The 22,034-nt window shown below is 40.3% G+C and overlaps 1 protein-coding gene and 1 non-coding gene across 4 annotated transcripts in view; one reads left to right on the top strand and one right to left on the bottom strand.

The window, feature by feature from the left end:
* CTCF (CCCTC-binding factor) overlaps positions 1–22,034 on the bottom strand; it is a 56,334-nt gene that overhangs the window by 26,894 nt on the left and 7,406 nt on the right. The gene's annotated exons all lie outside the window — the stretch shown is intronic.
* TRNAG-ACC (transfer RNA glycine (anticodon ACC)) lies at positions 19,685–19,760 on the top strand. The gene has a single exon. It is a non-coding gene; the product is annotated as a tRNA-Gly (tRNA).

The following is a 22,034-nucleotide window of genomic DNA, read 5'->3' as shown; positions in this document are numbered from 1 at the left end:
AAGCCGGCAACCTCAGGGTTTCGAACCAGGGTCCTCTGTGTCCCAGTCTGACACACTATCCACTGTGCCACTGCCTGGTCAGGCAGAGGGCCTTGCTTTTTTAAGCTGAATTCTATGTGAGAAAACTTGCCCTGTTAGTGTTTTTTTACCCTTTTTGGGGGGAGTCAAAATCAGAACTTGGATACCGACTCCAATGGCCATGCTTGTAGCTATTACCAATATCATCTCTTCTGTCATACCAATATTCATGTTATCTCTCTCTTTTATGAGACCATGAGTGCCTTGAGGGCAGGGACCATGCATAACAACTGGTTTTTCTTTTTTAGCACTGTGCCTAGGTTGTACTTGATAAATGTGAAATATATATACTGCTCACAAAAATTAGGGGATATTTCGAAATGAATATGAAATGATAAAAAAAAGCATTTGATATTTTTATTAAACAAGAACATCAGAAAAGCAAACAAGTCAAAGTTGTTCAATTATGCAAATGAGACACAAAACCAACTTTTATTTCATTGGTAAAAATGCACTATACAAAAGGCTGAAAGTACTGAAGTACCTGCACGATTCCTAATCTAATTTTTGTGAGCAAAAAAAACTTTTTTCCAATAGGAAAAAAAAAAATCAGCCAATCCATAGCTTCCAGTTAAGTCTTGTAAGTAGTACTGAGAGTACCCCAATATCTAAGAGTAAAACGAGTATACAGAATCATCTGAGGGCAATAATATGACTTAAAATCTGCAAGTATATATACAAGGCAAATTTAAAATTAAAAGTGTTTTTGGATTCTTACCTTACTGGCAAACAAAGCTTTTGTTACTTCTGTTAGAGGCAAAATTTCTTTAATTCTTTGTCCTGGCACCTTAACAATGTATCGAGTCTAAGATTCAGAGAAGGTTCTTTCATTATTATTATTATTATTATTATTATTGATTTGAGGGTGGCGAGGAAAGGAGAGAGAGAGAAAAACATCAATTTGTTGTTCCACTTATTTATGCATTCATTGGTTGCTTCTTTTGTGTGACCTGACTGGGACTGAACTGGGCAACCTTGGCATATAGGTACGATGATCTAACCAACTGAGCTACACAATCAGGGCTTCAGAGATGGCTCTTAGGTTAGGATCACCTGCAAGGCAGTACAAAGACTACAGAAGGATGGGCAAGACCTGGTTCTGCATTCTAGAAGTTAATGTCAGCCCTGGCCGGTTGGCTCAGTGGTAGAGCATCGGCCTGGCGTGCAGGAGTCCTGGGTTCGATTCCCGGCCAGGGCACACAGGAGAAGCGCCCATCTGCTTCTTCACCTCTCCCCCTCTCCTTCCTCTCTGTCTCTCTCTTCCCCTCCCGCAGCCAAGGCTCCATTGGAGCAAAGATGGCCTGGGCGCTGAGGATGGCTCTGTTGCCTCTGCCTCAGGCACTAGGATGGCTCTGGATGCAGCAGAGCGACGCCCCAGAGGGGCAGAGCATCGCCCCTGGTGGGCATGCCGGGTGGATCCAGGTTGGGCGCATGCGGGAGTCTGTCTGACTGCCTCCCCGTTTCCAGCTTCAGAAAAATGCAAAAAAAAAAAAAAAAAAAAAAAGTTAATGTCTAACATAAGGGGCAGAATAGGTACAATAGCTCTATTTAAATTAGGAAGTTTTGGAAAACCCTGCCTAAGCAGATGTGAGATTAAGATACTTCATAAATGTGGAATTTGAAAGCAACTCTGAAAACATGGGTGGGACATTTAGAGGCAGAGTCTGTGTGTATGTTGCAGGGGAAGGGGTTGTATTCTTAAATAGAATAAATATATGAGGAAATTGGTTATAAAAAAATAAGTTGGCTTAAAGCATAGGACAGAGGAAAGGGTAGAAAGAGACAAGAGAAAGATGTGTTGGTTGTGGCCATCCTTTGGATGGTCTTGCTTGACAAAATACAATGGCTACATGCATATGGGTGGCACTGGGAAACCACATATACTTTCTGGGCAGGAGAAGTTAAGATTTACTCAGTACAAAAAGACAGTGCTTGATTTCTACAACAAAGTGTGTCCCTTTATTGGCAAAAGGGAGAGATGCATGGCTTTCAAGGCTCCTCATTATCTAACCCCAGATAACCTATTCAGATTTATAACTTGTTGCTCTTTAGCCATTACTTTTCTCTGTGTCTGCTGATAAAATAACCACACTATTTTGCACTTAAATTTTCCTCAAAATGATCCATTTCCCCAGCTAGCTTGTGAAATCTCTTTGAGGGCAAATGCCAGGCTTGAAGCAAAACTACATTTTTTAAAATAGAACCTAGACTCAGCAACCCCCCACCCCTTGTCTGCATGGAACAAAACTGAGGCTGATGGAAAACCTCATTGGTTGCTAATTGTCAGTTTGATTTGTTCTGCCATTACCTATTTTTGTTAGTCCCTTGTTCTCAACAATTAAGAAAAAAATACTGCTTGAGCAGTAATCAGTTTGAGCATGGGATCATAGACATGACCCCATGGTTGCTGGCTTGAGCAAGGGGTCACTCGCTCTGCTGTAGCCCCCTGATCAAGACACATATGAGAACGCAATCAATCAACAACTAAAGAGCTGCAATGAAGAATTGATGCTTCTCATTTCTCTCCCTTCCTTTCTGTCCCTCTCTCTGACTCTGTCAAAAAAAAAGTCTATCTCCCTTCCTTTCACTTATAAAAAAGATTTCATCTCCATTTCTGAACAAAAAAGACTACTTTAAGCATGATCCTAACTAATTTCTTTTACATAACCACTATTGTTCAGATTGCTTATTCTTGGGATAGGAATGCTCTATACAAGAAATATAATGGGAGCCACAAATATGAGTCACATATGTGTAATTTTCTAGTTGTCATACTGAAAAAATAAATAGGTAAAATTAATTTCTTAGTAATTTTAATCCATTTTATTTAACCTAGTATGTCCCAAATACTATCACTTCAAGATGTAACCAATATAAAAGTTAACAAGATATTTTATATACATATTTTTTTAATTTTAAATTTTATATTTATTTATTTATATTTATTTTTAAATAATCACCTTCAGGTCCTGGCCAGTTGGCTCAGCAGTAGAGCATCGGCCTGGTGTGTGGAAGTCCTGGGTTTGATTCCCAGCCAGGGCACACAGGAGAAGCGCCCATTTGCTTCTCCACCCTTCCCTATCTCTTTTCTCTCTCTCTCTCTTCCCCTTCTGCAGCCAAAGCTCCATTGGAACAAAGTTGGCCTGGGCGCTGAGGATGGCTCCATGGCCCCCACCTCCAAGTCTAGAATGGCTCTGATTGCAGGGGAGCAATGCCCCAGAAGGGCTGAGCATCACCCCCTGATAGGCATGCCGGGTGGATCCCGGTCGGGCGCATGCAAGAGTCTGTCCGTCTGCCTCCCTCCCCCACCTTCCTACTTCTTACTTCAGAAAAATAGAAAATAAATAAATAAATAAAAATTTAAATGAAAATAAAAACTTTTCTAGACCAGGAAGGTCTTAAAATTAGGACCCCCAGCAAAGATGGAAACTCCAAATGCTGGATTTAGAGAACAGAGAACAAGCCCCACCCATCTTGGCAACAATCTTGAGAAATATAACAAAGGACAAAGGACAAAAATTTACAAGCTGTAAATACTAGTGCAGGCCCTGCCAGAAAATCACTACATAATCCCAGGGTATTTAGATATTCTGTAATAAAACTGGTGGAGGAAAAGCATTCAATCTCTGAGCTTTGTAGGGTTTTGTATCATACAATACTTTGAAGAATACAGAAAATCCATCTTGTCCATCTTGATAACTTAAAATGCTAGTATCTACTTGTAAATAACCATGTCCAACCTAAAAGAGGTCATGGAATTATAAGCCAGGTAGAAAAATAATTGGTATAAAGGAGTACAAATTGAAACCAATTGTGTTGCTAGGAAGGGAGTCAAGCTACGTCCATGAACATCAGCATCTACTCGGGCTCTTAAAAGTAATAGCTTTTATTTTGACAAGAGAAAAACCAGGCACAAAGTAGCAAGCCACCGGTCTCTCTCATACACTGCTTAGAAATCTCAGTGAATCCCCTTAAGCAGTGGATCCTTTTACCTAACTTCCTACAGAAGGGAGTCTCTCTGAATCAATAACTAACCTAATAGGCTGGACCAAGTTTCTCTCCCCACTCCCTGGGGACTGTGCTCTCTTAACTGCCCCCCCCCCCCCGCCCCACAGTTCTAACCCATTTCCTCCATTTATGGACTCAGCTCTGCCCACTGGGGGAAGGGGCGGAGAGGAGATAGGACTTTTTCTCTTGAATATTCTTTGCCACTACCCTTGCTTAAGCCTGTCATGCTTTCCAGGTTTTATAAAAACCTTTTGTGAACCAACACCACTAAAAGGGGGTTTATATTTACTTATAGGACACAACTTTATTTTCAGATTATCAAAGTATGTTAGCTTATTTATAGAAATCTGAAAAATGAAGCACATAGCTTGGCCTGTGGTGGCACAGTGGAGAGTATCTACTTGGAACACTGAGGTTGCCAGCTCAAAACCCTAGGCTTGCCCAGTCCAAGCACAGATGACAAGCAACAAGCAAGCAATGAACTAAAGGGAAGCAACTATACTTCTGGCTCTTCCAACTCCTTCCTCTCTGTAAAATCTAAAAAATCTTACTAGCTGTTCCATTAAAAGTGGGGACAAATATAACAAAACATTACTGCAGAAAGTGAGGATCAAGGAACATTTGTCATGTTTTATAATTTGCCTACAAATAAAAAATGTCTGGTCTGACCTGTGGTGGCACAGTGGATAAAGTGGGGAGGGAGGGCTGACCAGAAGGTGGCGCAGTGGATAGAGCGTCAGATTGGGGCGCAGAAGACCCAGGTTCAAGACACCGAGGTCGCCAGCTTGAGTGCGCGTAGGCTCACTTGGTCTGCTGTAGTCCCCCTCACCCCCCGGTCAAGGCACATATCAGAAAGCAATCAAAGAACAACTAAGGTGCCGAAACGAAGAATTGATACTTCTCATCTCTCTACCTTCCTGTCTGTCTCTCTCTGTCCCTCTCTTTGACTGTGTCTCTGTCAAAAAAATAAAATTAAATAAAAATAAATAAAAGAGTTCTCCCCCTCTTATCACGAGATTCACATAAAGGGATCATGTTACTATTTTTATTAATTGGCCACACATTGATCAATTATTTTCCTCTCAAAATATGTAGTAATGTTTCTATTCTAATTGGTATTTTCTGCAGTTTTGACTTTATACCATTTATTATTTATATTTTCTCTACGTTTCTTAAAGTTATTTTTCAAAGATGGACTATAAATGAAAATGTAGAGCATATATATTCAAAAAATAGAAAACAGAAAAAAAACAAATATAGAAAATTACACCAGTCTCTCTTTTAAAATTTTATTTATTGATTTTAGAGAGAGAGAAAGGTAGAGGAGGAGGGAGGAGCATGAAGCATCAACTTGTTAGTAGCTGCTTTTTGTATGTACTTTGACTAGCAAGCCTGTGGTTTGAACTGGCGACCTCAGCATTTCAGGTCGTTGCTTTATCCACTGTGCCACCACAGGTCAGGTGAAAGTTATACCATTGTGTGTGTTTTAGGTTGGACATGGTTATTTACAAGTAGATTCTAGCATTTTAAGTTATCAAGATGGACAAGATGGATTTTCTGTATGTGTGTTTACAGAGACAGAGCGAGAGTCAGAGAGAGGGATAGATAGGGACAGACAGACAGGAATGCAGAGATGAGAAGCATCAATCATCAGTTTTTTTGTTGTGGCACTTAGTTGTTTATTGAGTGCTTTTTCATATCTGCCTTGACCATGGGGCTACAGCAGATCAAGTAACCCCTTGCTCAAGCCAGTTGAGCCCACGCTCAAGCTGGCGACCTCAGGGTCTTGAACTTGGGTCCTCCGCATCCCAGTCCGACGCTCTATCCACTGCGCCACCGCCTGGTCAGGCGAAGTTATACCATTCTTAACAAACATCAAAATAAAAATCACCTCAACTCAAAGTGTACAGTCATTACCTAAAGATTACAAAACTCTTCTAGAAAGCATAAAAAACCTCTTACTATATAGGGACACTACTATCCATATCCATGATCAGAAAGGCTAAACATTGTAAAGATGTTAATTCTTTCTACTTTTTATATAAAGCAATTTTCAAAGTCTGTCTGAAATAAACAAGATATTGAGACTAGCAATAAAATTTCTGAAAAATGAAGACAATCCTCTACTTCCAAATGCTAACACATTATGAAGCCACAATAATTAATGTAAGGTAGTACTATCACTGTCACAATGTAAACAGAAGAGAAAGCCCAGAAATAACTCCCAGCATATAAAAGGTGCCTGAAAAACTGGAAACTACGGGGTGATATACACACACACACACACACACACACACACTTTTTTTTTTTTTTTGAGAGAGAGAGACAGACAGACAGACAGTAAGGGAGAGAGATGAGAAATATCAGCTTGTAATTGTGTCACTTTAGTTGTTCACTGACTGCTTCTCATATGCGCCTCAAGCCAGTGACTTCGGGGTTTGAACCTGAGTCCTCAGAGTCCCAGGTCAATGCTCTAGCCACTGTGCCACCACTGGTCAGGTTTGAGTTCTATCTTTAATCCATCAGGAATATATTCTATTGTCGTATGAGATAACAACCAAACCAAAAAACAAACAAACAACAAACAAAAAAAACCACCATTGAAAAGAGGCCCTGGCCAGTTTCCTCAGATGGTTAGAGCATCCTCCCAATACCCCAAGGTTGAGAGTTCAATACCCAATCAGGGCCCATACAAGAATCACCAATAGGTACAGCAACAAAGCAATTCTTCTCTCTCCTCTTTCTCTATGTAAACAAACACACAAAAAAGATAAGAGGGAAACAGCTTTCTGACCTCAGAATGAGGAAGGTTTTGGGTTTAGGTGCATAGAAAATAGTTCAAGAAACCAGAGGAAATTATTGGAAATTTGACAACCTTAAGGTAAAACAAACAAACAAACAAAAACATGACAAAACACATCAAACAAAATTAAGAACAGTCAATAAGAAAAAAGTATTTATAGTATATTTGACAAATGATTAATATCATTATTATATAAATAATTAAAAAACTTATAATACAAAAATGAATAACAAAAAAGAACGGACAAAGGACATAAATAGATGACATGCAGAAATACAAATGACAGATAAATAAATAAATAAAAACAAAGGAAAAAACACATAACTGTATGCCTGATCAGGAGGTGGTACAGTGCATAGAGCATTGACCTAGGATGCTGAGGTCCCAGGTTCAAAACCCAGAGGTTGCTGACTTGAGCATGGGATCATAAATATGACCTTACCGTCGTTGGCTTCAGCCAACAGTCACTGGCTCTGCTGGAGCCCCCCCCCCCCACTACCCCTCCATCAGGGCACATACGAGAAGCAATCAATGAACAACTAAGGTGCCACAACTATGAGTTGATACTTCTCACCTTTCTCTCTTCCTGTCTCTGTCTCTCTTGCTAAAAAATAAAACAAAACACAAGTGTATGTCCTTAACATTAAAAGGAATACATATTAAAATAACATGACAGCATTTTATCTCTACTAAACTGCTAAGGCTGTTTTAAATGATAATCCTCCAATGTTGGTTATGGTGCAGTGAAACCAGTAGAGGTAACTGGTAACATGAGTCAAGAATTTTCAAAATATAATTTAAATTGTGATTCACTGGTTCCACATCAAACCTTATTCTTAGAAATAATCAGAGATGAACACTAAAATGATAAAGACATTATTAATCAAAGTGAATAATGATGAAAAACCTTAAACCTAGTAAGTGATGATATATCCACAAAATGGAATATTATACAGATGTTAAAAATTATGTTTTAATGTAATAATATGAAGAAAATTAAAAACACAAAGAACAAAAAGCGAGTAATATATATTTTTTAGAAGGCAGGAGAAGAATGTTATAGTCAAGAGCTTAGGCTCTTCTGCCACAAACCTGCATCCCAATTTTGGTTATTTTACTTACTAGCAGGTACCCTGCTGTGCCTCCATTCCCTTCCCTACAAAACAGGAAAAAGGGTATCCACTTTGTAGGCTGTCATTAAAAACAATACACACACACAGCCTCGCTATACTATGCTCCTCTGTATCCTTACAGTCCCCCCACTGCCCTGGAAGGCAATGACTACATGTTAGCTCAACAAATATATGACATTTCAGTTTCTTAGAATTTTACTTATTACAAGCCCTAGATAAGTTTTCCCCACAAAAATGACTTCTCTGATAAACTACTGAATTTCTGTAGAATGAAGGCAGCAACCAGTTGACAGAACCTGGTGATGATCAAATCCAGGAATAAAAGAGAAAAATAAAAGGGGGGTGGGCAACAACAACAAAAAACAGAACAGCTTCCCAGGCTGGTCTCTCTTACTAGTCTGTCCAGCATATTGCTGCCAGAGTAAATCTTCCCGAGATGAGGTGCATTGAAAACACGTGATGGTTGAGGCTTACCGAAGCAACACCAAACTCCTTGGTTTCACTCCCACTCTGAACAATTTGTTCCCATCCTTTCCACCCACCCATACTCACCTTTGGGGCATCTTCCACATGCTTACTACCTTGTCACCCACCTTCCCAGCTCAAGGCATCCCGTTAAATCAGTGATTTTCAACTGGTGTGCCGCAAGTATTTTTAAAACACGCAATACCTGACTGTTTTGTCAGGGGCACTGACCTCCGACCTCTTTCCCTTTAAATTGTCAAATAAAATAATGACAATAGCCAATACAACACAGCCTTCTGGTGTGAAGGAATCAAAATTATAACTATTATTTTGGTCAAATTGGCAAAAAAAATACATTTTTGGTGTGCTGCAGAATTTTAGTAATTAGTCTATGTATGCCATGAGATAAAAAAAGGTTAAAAATCGCTGCCCTAAAATTAAAGTCTTCTCAACCTTGACCAGTGCAGACTGAAAGCAAGTTTGTTTTGTTTTCACTGTAATCAATTATTTTCTGTGTGTCTTTCCCCCCAAATAGACTATTAGCTTAATGGTAAGGGCAGAAACTGTGCCTTTTATTTCTGCAGCAATGGATATAAAACAGTGTTAAGTAAAGAGCAGACACTCAATATTGGTGCCAGTGTGAAACATGTACAAATGGTTCCTGCACACGACAAGAGCAGGAAGAAGACAGGGAAAAACAAACATTGTGTGCTAAGTAAGTGGAAGCCTAACTGTGAGTTTATTTTCTTTATTGCTGCTTATGTCAGTTCTTAAACAGAAAAATAAATTCTAACATAATTATAGATTAGATTTAAAAATCCTGCCATGTAAAAATAAAAGCTAATTAATTGTGAGTTAATAGTGAATACACTAATATTTTTCTTTTTTTGTATTTTTCTGAAGTTAGAAGCAGGGAGGCAGTCAGACAGACTCCGCATGCACCTGACCGGGATCACCAAGGGGTGATGCTCTATCTGGAGCATTGATTGCTCCACTGCGGCCAGAGCTATTGTAGTGCCTGAGGCGGAGGCCACAGAGCCACCCTCAGCGCCTGGGCCAACTTTGCTCCAATGGAGTCTTGGCTGCGGGAGAGGAAGAGAGAGACAGAGAGGAAGGAGAGGGGGAGGGGTGGAGAAGCAGATGGTCACTTCTCCTCTGTGCCCTGACTGGGAATAGAACCCAGGACTTCCACACGCCAGGCCAACACTCTACCATTGAGCCAATTGGCCAGAGCCTGAATACACTAATTTTTGAAGATGTTAAGCCTTAGTAATGTATCACATAATATGACTGTATAGTAAATGTGTCAGGTATTTCCCAAAGGAAAACAACTGTTAATACCACTGTAGAATTTAGTCATTTGGAGAGACTGGTTATTATAAGATATACATATACTAAGAATAATACATATGCATTGACAATAAGAGAGTAGAGAAAAACAATTTCCAGGAGTTCATTTTATAGATAACCACCACAACTTTTTTTTAATATACTACTAAAAATCCCAACTTATTTCTGGAGCAGATCAGAACTACACTCCTGGCAACAAATAGTAGCCCCAAGTCCTGATGAGCTTCCACAACTCACAGCTATTCTGAAACAGTCTAACATAAAGGTCATCTAGCAACTTGCCCGATTTACACTGCTCAACATAAACTGTCAAACATTATTAGAAAGAAGAGAAGCATTCTCTTTGAGCTTTTTAAATTAGAAGAATGGTTTTACCCAAAAGACTGAAAAACCTAGTTCATTATAGACTGTAGGGAACATTAAGTGCCATTATGATAAGGGGGGAAAAAAAGGAAAGATAATCAGTTTCTCCTGAGAATGAAAGAAAAAACTAAGTGGCTTTTATTCAATGCAGGCACTAGTCAAAAAGAATAAAAATTCAGAACAAGTTAGGTTCTGGAACAAGTTAGGTTACAAAAGTCAAATAAAGTAAGCATTTTACTCTGCTATTCTTGAATATATAATTATATATACATCATCATCTTATCTGAGAGCTCATGATACATCAAAGAAAAGTATCACAACCATTAATAGCTGTATATGAGTATCAGGAAAGTTGCAGAATACAACAAAGAATGGGGAGAACCAGGTAGAGGATGACTCAGTATGAGCAGAAAAATATTGGTGACCATTTATTTAAGGGTGATGGGAAACAGAAACAGCCTTTATCTGAAGTAGCACTCACCAACTCAGTCACATGTACACTTCTCTCTTTCCTGTTCTGTGCCATTAACTTTAAAAAGAACAGTTGGGAAGAAGAAAAAAAGAACAGTTGGGAGTTTTGTTTTATTTTTTTCCATTGATTTGAAAAAGAAGCATCAACTTGCTGTCCCACATAGTTGTGCACTCATTGGTTGCCTCTCGTATGTGCCCTGATGGATATCGAACCCATGACCTTGGTGCCAGGACAAAGCCCTATCCATTGAACCACCCTGCCAGGGCTTTTTTGGGGGGGGAGATAATTAAAAGGGAAATAAAATATCTTCCAAGTTAAGAAAACGTAAGGGGCTCCCAGCTTTATTAACAACCCCTCTCCCCATCTGTTAATATTAAAAGGTAGTCAAAACAAAAACAATTATTCTAACAGCTACTTGGAAAATATAATTAAGAAGTTATGAATCTAGGAAATACACACTGATAAAATAATTATGATGGTAACAGTGATACTATCATAGGAGGTGAAAGAGGTCTTTTGCTATAAGGAATAAGAAATGCTAAACCAGACCTGATTTGTGGTGGCGCACTGTTTAGATAAAGCATCAACCTGGACTGGAATACTGAGGTCCCCAGTTTAAAACCCTGGGCTTGCCTGGTCAAGGCACATAATGGAGATTGATGCTTCTTGCTCCTCCCTTTCTCTCTCTCCTCTATTAAAAGTGAATTAAAAAAATCTAAAAAAAAAAAAAACCAAACCAGAAGGTGGCTGATGCTGGGTAAACAGAGATGAATTTCCCTTTTAGTTACTTGAAAAAAAAAAAAATCTAACTGCACAGGGCTTGATTCTCAGGAAGCTTGTCATCTGGCATGGAGACAGATAAAACAAATAGCAGCTATACAGTGTGATGACTGCTGTAACAGGAGTTAACATACTTCCCACCACCCAGGCAGAAAACTGCTTAAGTGCATGAAGAAGGGCTACAAGGAGAGGAATTGTTAAAGCTGGGATCTTCAAGGGTGAGATGAATCCTGCCAGCAAAATACAGTAAGAAAGTAGCATTTGCCCTGGCCGGTTGGTTCAGTGGTAGAGCATCGGCCTGGCATGCAGGAGTCCTGGGTTCGATTCCTGGCCAGGGCACACAGGATAAGCGCCCATCTGCTTCTCCACCCCTCCCCCTCTCCTTCCTCTTTGTTTCTCTCTTACCCTCCCGCAGCCAAGGCTCCATTGGAGCAAAGTTGGCCTGGGCGCTGAGGATGGCTCTGTGGCCTCTGCCTCAGGCGCTAGAATGGCTCTGGTTGCAACAGAGCAATGCCCCAGATGGGCGGAGCATCGCCCCCTGGTGGGCATGCCGGGTGGATCCTGGTCGGGCATGCCGGAGTCTGACTGCCTCCCCATTTCCAACTTCAGAAAAATATATATATAAAAAAAAGAAAGCATTTGACCAGAGAAAAAGTGTCTGGGAAAAACTTGAATATGTTAGGAATTAAGACAAATTTTGTGGAAAAATATGCAACATAATGGAATGGAAATATATGAAACCATCTCAAATTTATTATTCTTATTTAAAAAGTTCTTTATGTTTCATTTTATAGGGAGGAAAGAAGAGGGGGAGTAGTGAGAAGCATCAACTCAGAGTAGTTGCTTCTTGTATGTACCCTGACCTGGCAAGCCCCGGGTTTCAAACCTGTGATCTCAGCATTCCAGGTCAATGTCCTATCCACTGTGCCACCACAGGTCAAGCCAAATCTATTCTATCCTTAGATAGAGAGGCTACATTCTAGCCCCTCACTAAGGGTAGCCTGTTGATTTTACTTATTGAACATTTATTCATACATAAAACAGAAGACAAAACTTATCTGGAAGTCAACATGCTAGTGCCACACCACCAGTTGGAGGCTGCCTCCCAAGCATAGGCTGTTTCTCTGCTTTCTGCAGCCCATGTGACACTTTTGCTGGCATACAGTAACTTCATGCCTCACTCCTTTTTGCTCTCCCAAGGGTGACCACCAAATCCTTCCCTGCCCTGCTCCAGGACCATACCCCCCAAAAGCATCTCAGAGTCATACTGTCTTTGGAGCAGCTCCAGTTTTCCATCACTGGAAATAAGAGAGAAAGGCTGGAATCTGTGGCAAATCTATCACCTTAAATAAATGTTATAAAATAGAAACCACACACACACAATTTATAGAATACCTAACAGGCACATCTATGGGTTTGGGGGCACATTCTACCTGAGCAGTAGTTCCCAAACCTGGCTGGTGCCAGAATCACCTGGAGAGCTTTAAAATACACAGGCCCCAGAGATTCTGATTCATTCAGTAACTCCCGGGTGGAAAAGACATTCTTTCAAAGGGTCCTCAAGTGATTCTTTTTTTCCCTTTAAATTAAAAACAATTTTTCCCCATTGATTTGAGAAAGAGAGGAAGGAGGATGAGAGAGAAGCATGAACTTATTCCACTCAGTTGTTCCATTTAGTTTTGCACTCCTTGATTGCTTCCTCTATGTGGTCTGACGGGAGATCAAACCTGTGACTTTGGCATGCTAGGATGATGCTCTATCCACTGAACATCCGGCCAGGGCAAATTATTCTGATAGTGAATCTCTGCTGACTATGGCTTTGAGATGACTAACCTAGAATACAATACTTATTTATTCTAAATACAGGTCTACAAAAATCCAAGCTACCTGGATACACACAGTTTTCTTTCTACTATGAGAATGCTTGGTTCATTCTTTTTTTTTTTTTTTACAGAGACAGACAGAGAGTCAGAGAGAGGGATAGATAGGGACAGCCAGACAGGAACGGAGAGAGATGAGAAGCATCAATCATTAGTTTTTCGCTGTGGCATCTTAGTTGTTCATTAATTGCTTTCTCATACATGCCTTGACTGTGGGGCTACAGCAGACCGAGTAACCCCTTCTCGAGCCAGCGACCTTGGGTCCAAGCTGGTGAGCTTTGCTCAAACCAGATGAGCCTGCGCTCAAGCTGGCTACCTCCAGGTCTCGAACCTGGATCTTCCGCATCCCAGTCCGACGCTCTATCCACTGTACCACCACCTAGTCAGGCTGGTTCATTCTTTAATATAAAAAATTGTTTTATTTAGATTAAAAAATCTACAAAGCCCACCTCAAAACAATATGATTCCCATATAAGCACAATGGAATGTGTAATTCAAGAAGGAAGTTTTAAGGTTTAACTTCTATTACGGGTACCATCAATTTATTAAAAGATCTCTCTAGCCCTGACTGGTTGGCTCAGTAGTACAGTGTGGGACTGGCGTGTGGAAGTCCTGGGTTTGATTCCTAGTCAGGGCATATAAGAGAAACACCCATGTGCTTCTCCACCCTTCCCCCTCTCCTTTCTCTCTATCTCTTTTCTTCTCTTGCAGCCAAGGCTCCACTGGTGCAAAGTTCGTCCAGGCACTGAGGATGGCTCCATGGCCTCCGCCTCAGCAGAGAAGCAATGCCCCAGATGGTCAGAACATTGTCCCTGGTGGGCATGCCCAGTGGATCCCAGTCAGGTGCATGCAGTAGTATGTCTGTCTGACCCCCCCCCCACTTCAGAAAAATAAATAAATAAATAAATAAGTAATCTCTCTAGGTTGCATGGGACAGCACAATGCACGACAGAAGGTAAAAAGCAGCAAAAAAAAAGAAATGGAGATACATAATAACCAAGTGAACTCATGGTTTACAGTGTGTATCAGTGATCATGTGGTCACCCCCTTGTGTCTCCATAACCCAGTACTCCTTCATGAAGGGTACCTGGTAGAACCAAGACCATTTTTATTTGGTAATGTTATATTAGGTCAATGTTATATTAGAAGCTAACAGCTTAAATTCAACAATGCACACATGTAACAAAGGCCTAATAAGGGTAATAATAAATGACAATATAATGCTTCTGAATGAAGACCTATATATGAAAAGTCTGTAAACTTAGTTGCTCCTTAGAAATATCAAAACAAATATAGAAAAAAAGAAAATACCGGCAACAGCTTAACCAAGAAATTGAGAAGAAATTATTTATTTTATAAATATCTAAAAGACTCAAGGAGAAAAGGAGCAGAAAAAATCCTGTCTGACAGGGACCAGGAAGAAAAAAATTTTAAAAATTTATTCCTAAGGCCCTGGCCGGTTGGCTCAGCGGTAGAGCGTTGGCTTGGTGTGCAGGAGTCCCAGGTTCGATTCCCAGCCAGGGCACACAGGAGAAGGGCCCATCTGCTTCTCCATCCCTCCCCCTCTCCTTCCTCTCTGTCTCTCTCTTCCCCTCCAGCAGCCAAGGCTCCATTGGAGCAGTGTTTACCCAGGCGCTGAGGATGGCTCTGTGGCCTCTGCCTCAGGCGCTAGAATGGCTTCGGATGCAGCAGAGCGACGCCCCAGATGGGCAGAGCATCGCCCCCTGGTGGGCATGCCGGGTGGATCCCGGTCAGGCGCATGCGGGAGTCTGACCGACTGCCTCCCCGTTTCCAGCTTCGGAAAAATGAAAGAAAAAAAAATTTATTCCTAAGAAGAAACCACTATTATAGGAAGTCCCAGGGTTATGAACAAGTTAGATTCTGCAGGTTTGTTCTTAAGTTAAATTTGTATATAAGTTGGAACAGGTACATTTACCTATTAAATGCAACTTAGATAGAAGTTTGCCTTAACATAGTACTTATTTTTATTTTTCTATGCATATAAATATTTAAACATTTTCAAACTTATAGAACATATCTCTTTGTAACCTGGGACTGTCTATACTTCATAGTCTCGACATATACTTGCAAAAAAAAATTTTTTTTTTTAAAACCTCTTTTTTTTTAAAGACTTTATTCATTTTAGACAGGAAAGAGAGAGAGAGAGAGAGCGAGAAAGAAGGGAGGAGCAGGAAGCATCAACTCCCATATGTGCCTTGACCAGGCAAGCCCAGGGTTTTGAACCGGCAACCTCAGCATTCCAGGTCAATGCTTTATCCACTGCGCCACCACAGGTCAGGCAAAAAAAATTTTTAATAGGAGAAAATTACAAGATACAAATATAACAGAAACACAAGAAACACTAAAAACAATCAGTTTCCTACTATTGAAAAGTCTGTACCATAGCTTTGTGAATATAAAATACCTTGACACAAGAAACACTAAAAACAATCAGTGTTTCCTATTATTGAATAGTCTGTACCATAGCTCTGTGAATATAAAATACCTTGTCCCTGCTTTACGATATATAATAGTCACTATGCTATTTCAGAGTTTTTGTTATACCAGAACTTATTTAAACAAATAAAAAAAGTAGTGGGATAAAATAATTAGGAAATTTCAGTGGTCCAACTGGACTATACTAAAAATAAGAGGTGCTAAACAACACCAGCCCCTCCAAAGATGGTCTGTTCTTATCCCAGGGAAATAACTAAAGGATTCTGGGTTATCTAGAAAGAGATGAATAAACTCAAAATCCCAACACCTTGGTATTAGATACCAAGCTATAATATTAGCAACAGCCAGAGTCTACTAATGCATTGTACATCTGGATAAACTTTAGGTGATGGTATTAAAAAAGAAAAATTCCGGGGAAGCAACCAATGAATGCACAACTGAATGGAACAAATGAATGTTTCCCTTCCCCTTCCCTCTCTCCTGTATCTCATAATAAATTTTTTTTTAAAATCAATCAGTCAATAAAAAAATTAAGCCCTGGCCGATAGCTCAGTTTGTTGGAGTGTCATCTGGAAGTGCAGAGGTTGCTGGTTTAATTCCTGGTCATGGTACATACAGAAACAGCTCAATGTTCCTGTTTGTCTGACTCTCTCAAAACAAACAAACAAACAAACAAAACAAAACAAAATAAACCACACACAAAAAAACGGACAAATACATACAGAAAATGTAGTATGTACCAGTGAACAGATGTAGTACACCTGAAAGCAGTAAGGTACAATCTCCACAGCTTTTCCTAGAATAAACATTGACATATGTTTCTCTCAAAAGACCTAAAAAACTGAATGCATATCAAATAATTAGCTACACAGCCCTGGCTTATATCTAAAAACCTTGGGTAAATCACTTTGCCTCTTAGTTTTGTTTTTGTTATTGGTGAAATGAGGGGGTTGCCAGATTTCTTAAAATTTCTCCCTGGCTTTAACATCCTACTCTCTCTCTCTCTCTTTTTTTTTAACATCCTACTCTTTTTTAAGGTTATCAATTAGATTCACCATTATAGGTAAGAAGGGAACAAGTACCATCACTTTCCAGCTGAAAAAAACCAGACAGGACATTTCATCAACTGCATACAGTAAATTGAAGCTACACCCAATAGAGCAAAAGGTGGTTCTCTAGCTTTGCAGTCTCCTTGTCTTTAACCCAGAAACCTATTTAGATGAAAATGGTTAAAGCACACACTCTACTGAGAGGCATTTACATATGAATATGAAGTTTAAGATTTTAAAGAGGAGTCCCTGTGCCACAAACATTAGTTACAATCTACCAGACTGGTTCTTGCCTCCCTCCATTAGAGTATGTTGTGAACTAGAAAGACTTCTCAAAGTCGGGGTATAATCATTTATATAACACCCCTCCCTCCTTACTGCACAAAGAGCATCAAGATATCTACTTATTATTATTATTATTATTATTATTTTTCAAAAGCCCTCACCTATCTAGAACATTTTAGGACTCTATTCTTCCTTGTTGGGAAAGCTAGTTTATTATCTAACTCTTTCAAAACAAGAAACAGAGGATTTAATTTCAGAATAACACGTGCTTAGAGATATCACTATATACTTGCTAGGATAACCTACTTGGCCATTAGCTATGATGTACACTTATCTATAATAGGTGTCACTATATCAGCAAATATCGACTACTGAGAACAGTCAAGAAAAAGATTTTTAAAAAGATTCTGAATAGGCCCTGGCCAGTTGGCTCAGCGGTAGAGTGTCAGCCTGGCGTGCAGGAGTCCCAGGTTCAATTCCCGGCCAGGGCACATAGGAGAAGCGCCCATCTGCTTCTCCACCCCTCCCCCTCTCCTTCCTCTCTGTCTCTCTCTTCCCCTCCCGCAGCCAAGGCTCCATTGGAGCAAAGATGGCCTGGGCGCTGGGGGTGGCTCTGTGGCCTCTGTCTCAGGCGCTAGAATGGCTCTGGATGCAACAAAGCGATGCCCCAGAGGGGCAGAACATCGCCCCCTGGTGGGCATGCCGGGTGGATCCCGGTCGGGCGCATGCGGGAGTCTGACCGACTGCCTCCCCGTTTCCAGCTTCGGAAAAATGAAAAAAAAAAGGAAAAAGATTCTGAATAGATAAAACAGACATTTCATAATCTATGCCCTCAAATTTATAATTAATTTGGCTCTCACTTAAAGTCAATTTACTCTTATGTTAGAAATAGTTTAAACAATAGGGACTAGAAGGAGAAATGAAGTATTAGAGGCAAAAACGCTAAGGCCAACAATAAGGAATTTTTGTCCTCAAAGAAATAGTTAACATCCAGAAATAAGGAATTACCTTCCTAGTAATTTGAAGTTAAGGGTACTTCTTCCTATTGTATTGGATTCCTTTTTCCCTTTAAAAATTATATAGTACAGATTGTACAGAAGAACAAATTGGTAGTTGCCAGAGGTGGGGTGTGGGAGAAATAGGTGAAGGAGGTAAATTCATTTTTTTTAAAAAGAATCTGGCCTGACCAGGTGGTGGCGCAGTGGATAGAGCATCGGACTGGGATGCAAAGGACCCAGGTTCAAGACCCTGAGATCGCCAGCTTGAGCGCGGGCTCATCTGGTTTGAGCAAAATTCCACCAGCTTGAGCCCGGGGTCGCTGGCTCCGGCAGGGGGTTACTCAGTCTGCTGAAGGCCCGCGGTCAAGGCACATGAGAAAGCAATCAATGAACAACTAAGGTGTTGCAACGCGCAATGAAAAACTAATGATAGATGCTTCTCATCTCTCCGTTTCTGTCTGTCTGTCCCTATCCCTCTCTCTGACTCACTGTCTCTGTAAAAAATTAAAAAATAAATAAAATAAAAAATGGATTGTCTCCATCAGAATGTTTAAAAAAAAAGAATCTGTGTTACAGATGTATATATGGTATAACTTTATTGAAGGGAGTGGAGGAAATTTTACCTAAGTAACTTAGGAAAAGAGCAGACGCTATAAGACTAAGGACTAAACAACTATATATATAAAGCACTGTACTGAGGTTAAAAAGTTATTTCCCACGGAGTTCAGGTTTACAATTCTGATACCACTACTATTCATGTATACTGGAACCGAGCAAATAGCAAATAGATGATGAATAGGGGGAAAAGTAAAAAAAAAGTATCTTGAGCCCTTCTTTTGTGATGTATCAAAGACAAAGGAAACAAGGTCTAGCGCTTTTGATATGGTCACATTTTGCTATATTTTTGGCTTTTGTACTTGAACTTCCCTTTCTGCATGTAGTATTCCCTACTTAATCTACTGAGTTAATCTGTACCCTAACACCAAGAACAACTACAAAATCAAAAGCTTGGCTCTTCCAATGAAAATCCAGGCTTTCAATAATATTGCTTCAGCTAAAAGTTTATAGGTTAATTCAGATAGCAATGCTAGTTCTTGGTTCTCAGCTATAATCATCATCCCAAAAAACCAGAAAAATAATTATACAATAGAGGTAATAGAAGAAAATGCAAATAAATAAAAATATAAACATATAGGTTTTTACAAAAACATTCTGGTTTATATCCATAGTCCCCTACACACACACACACACACTCTCTCTCTCTCTCTCTCACACAAGTGATCACATTGTACATACTATTTGATAATCTGCTTTATGTATTTTTGCATGCAATATATTTATGCATAATATAATAGTTGCATAACATCCTATTATATAGCTGTATCAATTTAATCAGTCCCCTATGATTGACTACTAGTTATTCTCAATTTTTGGTAATTCTGCTTTATCTAATTTTAAAAAGGAGAGGAAGTTTATTTGCATTTATAAAATAACCATGTTATACAAAGTACAGAAAATGAAAAATCACCCCAAACCTAACCATCCTTCAAATGCTAGTTTTTTGCCCTGGCTGGTTGGCTCAGCGGTAGAGCGTCGGCCTACCGTGTGGAGGACCCGGATTCGATTCCCGGCCAGGGCACACAGGAGAAGCGCCCATTTGCTTCTCCACCCCTCCGCCGCGCTTTCCTCTCTGTCTCTCTCTTCCCCTCCCGCAGCCGAGGCTCCATTGGAGCAAAGATGGCCTGGGCGCTGGGCATGGCTCTGTGGCCTCTGCCTCAGGCGCTAGAGTGGCTCTGGTCGCAACATGGTGACGCCCAGGATGGGCAGAGCATCGCCCCCTGGTGGGCAGAGCGTCACCCCATGGTGGGCGTGCCGGGTGGATCCCGGTCGGGCGCATGCGGGAGTCTGTCTGACTGTCTCTCCCTGTTTCCAGCTTCAGAAAAAGGAAAAAAAAAAAAAAAAAAATGCTAGTTTTTTAACTAGTGTTTTTTAATTTATTGATTGATTTGAGACAGGAACATCAATCTGTTTCTGTATATGCCCTGACCCGGGTTCAAACCAGCAACTTTTGCATATTGGGATGATGCTCTAACCAACTGAACTATTTAGGCCAGGGCTTAACTATTGTTCTTATGTCTGTTTAACTTCTCCTCTCTTGGCATGCATGCATGCATTCATTCAAACTTATCAAGCTCTTGATATGTGCCAGGTTTTTGTTTGGGTTTTCTCTACTTTTATTACGTAACGATTTATTTGTACTGTATTTTTTTTAAAAACCTCTCATAAACATTTTGCTGATTTAAGTTTTGCCAATCAGCTTTTCTAAGTGGTTGCTGAATGTTACTTCCAATATGTTTACTTATCTATTTTTCTACTAATTAACAGATTTTCTTTTTCCTTTTTTTAAAAAATATGCTCTAGGGGAGAATTGTTCCTTGCCTAATTCAGTTTCTGGTAGCTGCCAGCATTCCCAGGATGGCAGCTGTGTCACTCAAGTCTCTGCCTCTGTGGTTATACTGCCTTTTCTGTGTGTTTATCTGATTAATCGAATTTCCTCATCTGTCAAATCCCAATTTAATTCACTCAACTTTTGTATTGTCTAGTGGTCATCACTGTTTAGTTTAATGCAGAATATATACAATCATCAATTACTGCTTAAGTTTAAAGATCACTGTTTTACCTCTGTATAGCACATTATAGTTAAGAGTTACAAAAACACAGCTGATCCTTGAACAACATGGCAATTAGAGGGACTGATCTCTACACAGCAGAAAATCTGACTTTTGACTCTATAGTCCTTCCCACGTGCGCATCAAAAGCAGTATTTTCAATCTACAGTCGGGAATGCAAAAATACTTCTTGATCCACAGCTGGTAGAATCTGGATATAAAGGGTCAACTGTATGTATTTCTCCCTAACAACATTTCAATAACTGCCTAAGACCGCATCACGGTAGGTAAGTTATTTTACAAATGAGAAAAGGAAGTCACCTTTAACAGACTGGCTCAAGGACATATGGCTATTTGAGCTACACAGTTCAGTTCTGGTGTCCTACCAAGATAAAAAAAAAATTTTATGTTTTTATTGTATTTCCTAATACATCTAGATGAGGATCTCTCCTCCTGAAAGCCTTTCCAAACATCTTTCACCAGCTCCTGTAACTGACCATCCCTCCCTGCTCCCCGAACACACTTTTATTAGAACATCAACAACACTTACAGTATTTACAGATCGCTTATATTCTACTTATGACCCTTAGGAAAAGAATCCCCCCCCTTTTTGTGACAGAGAGAGTCAGAGAGAGGGACAGACAGGAACAGAGAGAGATGAGAAGCATCAATTCTTTGTTGCAGCACCTTAGTTGTTCAGTGATTGCTTTCTCATATGTGCCTTGACCAGGGGGCTAGAGCAGACCAAGTGACCCCTTACTCAAGTCAGCGACCTTGGGCTCAAGTTGGTGAGCCGGGCTCAAGTTGGTGAGCCTCGCTCAAACCAAATGTGCCCACACTGAAGCTGGTGACCTCAGGGTTTTGAACCCAGGTCCTCTGCATCTCAGTCCAAAGCTCTATCCACTGTGCCTCTGCCTAGTCAGGCAGGATCCCTTTTTTTTTTATATTCATTTCTAGAGAGGAGAGAGAGAGAGAGGGAGAGAGAGAGATAGAGAGGGAGAGAGAGAGGAGAGAGAGACAGAGAGAGAAGGGGGGAGGAGCAGGAAGCATCAACTCCCATATGTGCCCTAACCAGGCAAGCCCAGGGTTTCGAACCGGCGACCTCAGCATTTCCAGGTCGACGCTTTATCCACTGCGCCACCACAGGTCAGGCGCAGGATCCCTTTTTTATTCATCTTTGAATCCCCAGTACCTAATGCAGTGCCTAGCACAAAGTAGAAAGGTAAATGTTCAAAAAATGAAAC

The sequence above is a fragment of the Saccopteryx bilineata genome, chromosome 9, assembly GCF_036850765.1.
Source record: "Saccopteryx bilineata isolate mSacBil1 chromosome 9, mSacBil1_pri_phased_curated, whole genome shotgun sequence".
NCBI classification, from domain to species: Eukaryota; Metazoa; Chordata; class Mammalia; order Chiroptera; family Emballonuridae; genus Saccopteryx; species Saccopteryx bilineata.
This window is presented reverse-complemented; position numbering and strand designations above follow the sequence as displayed.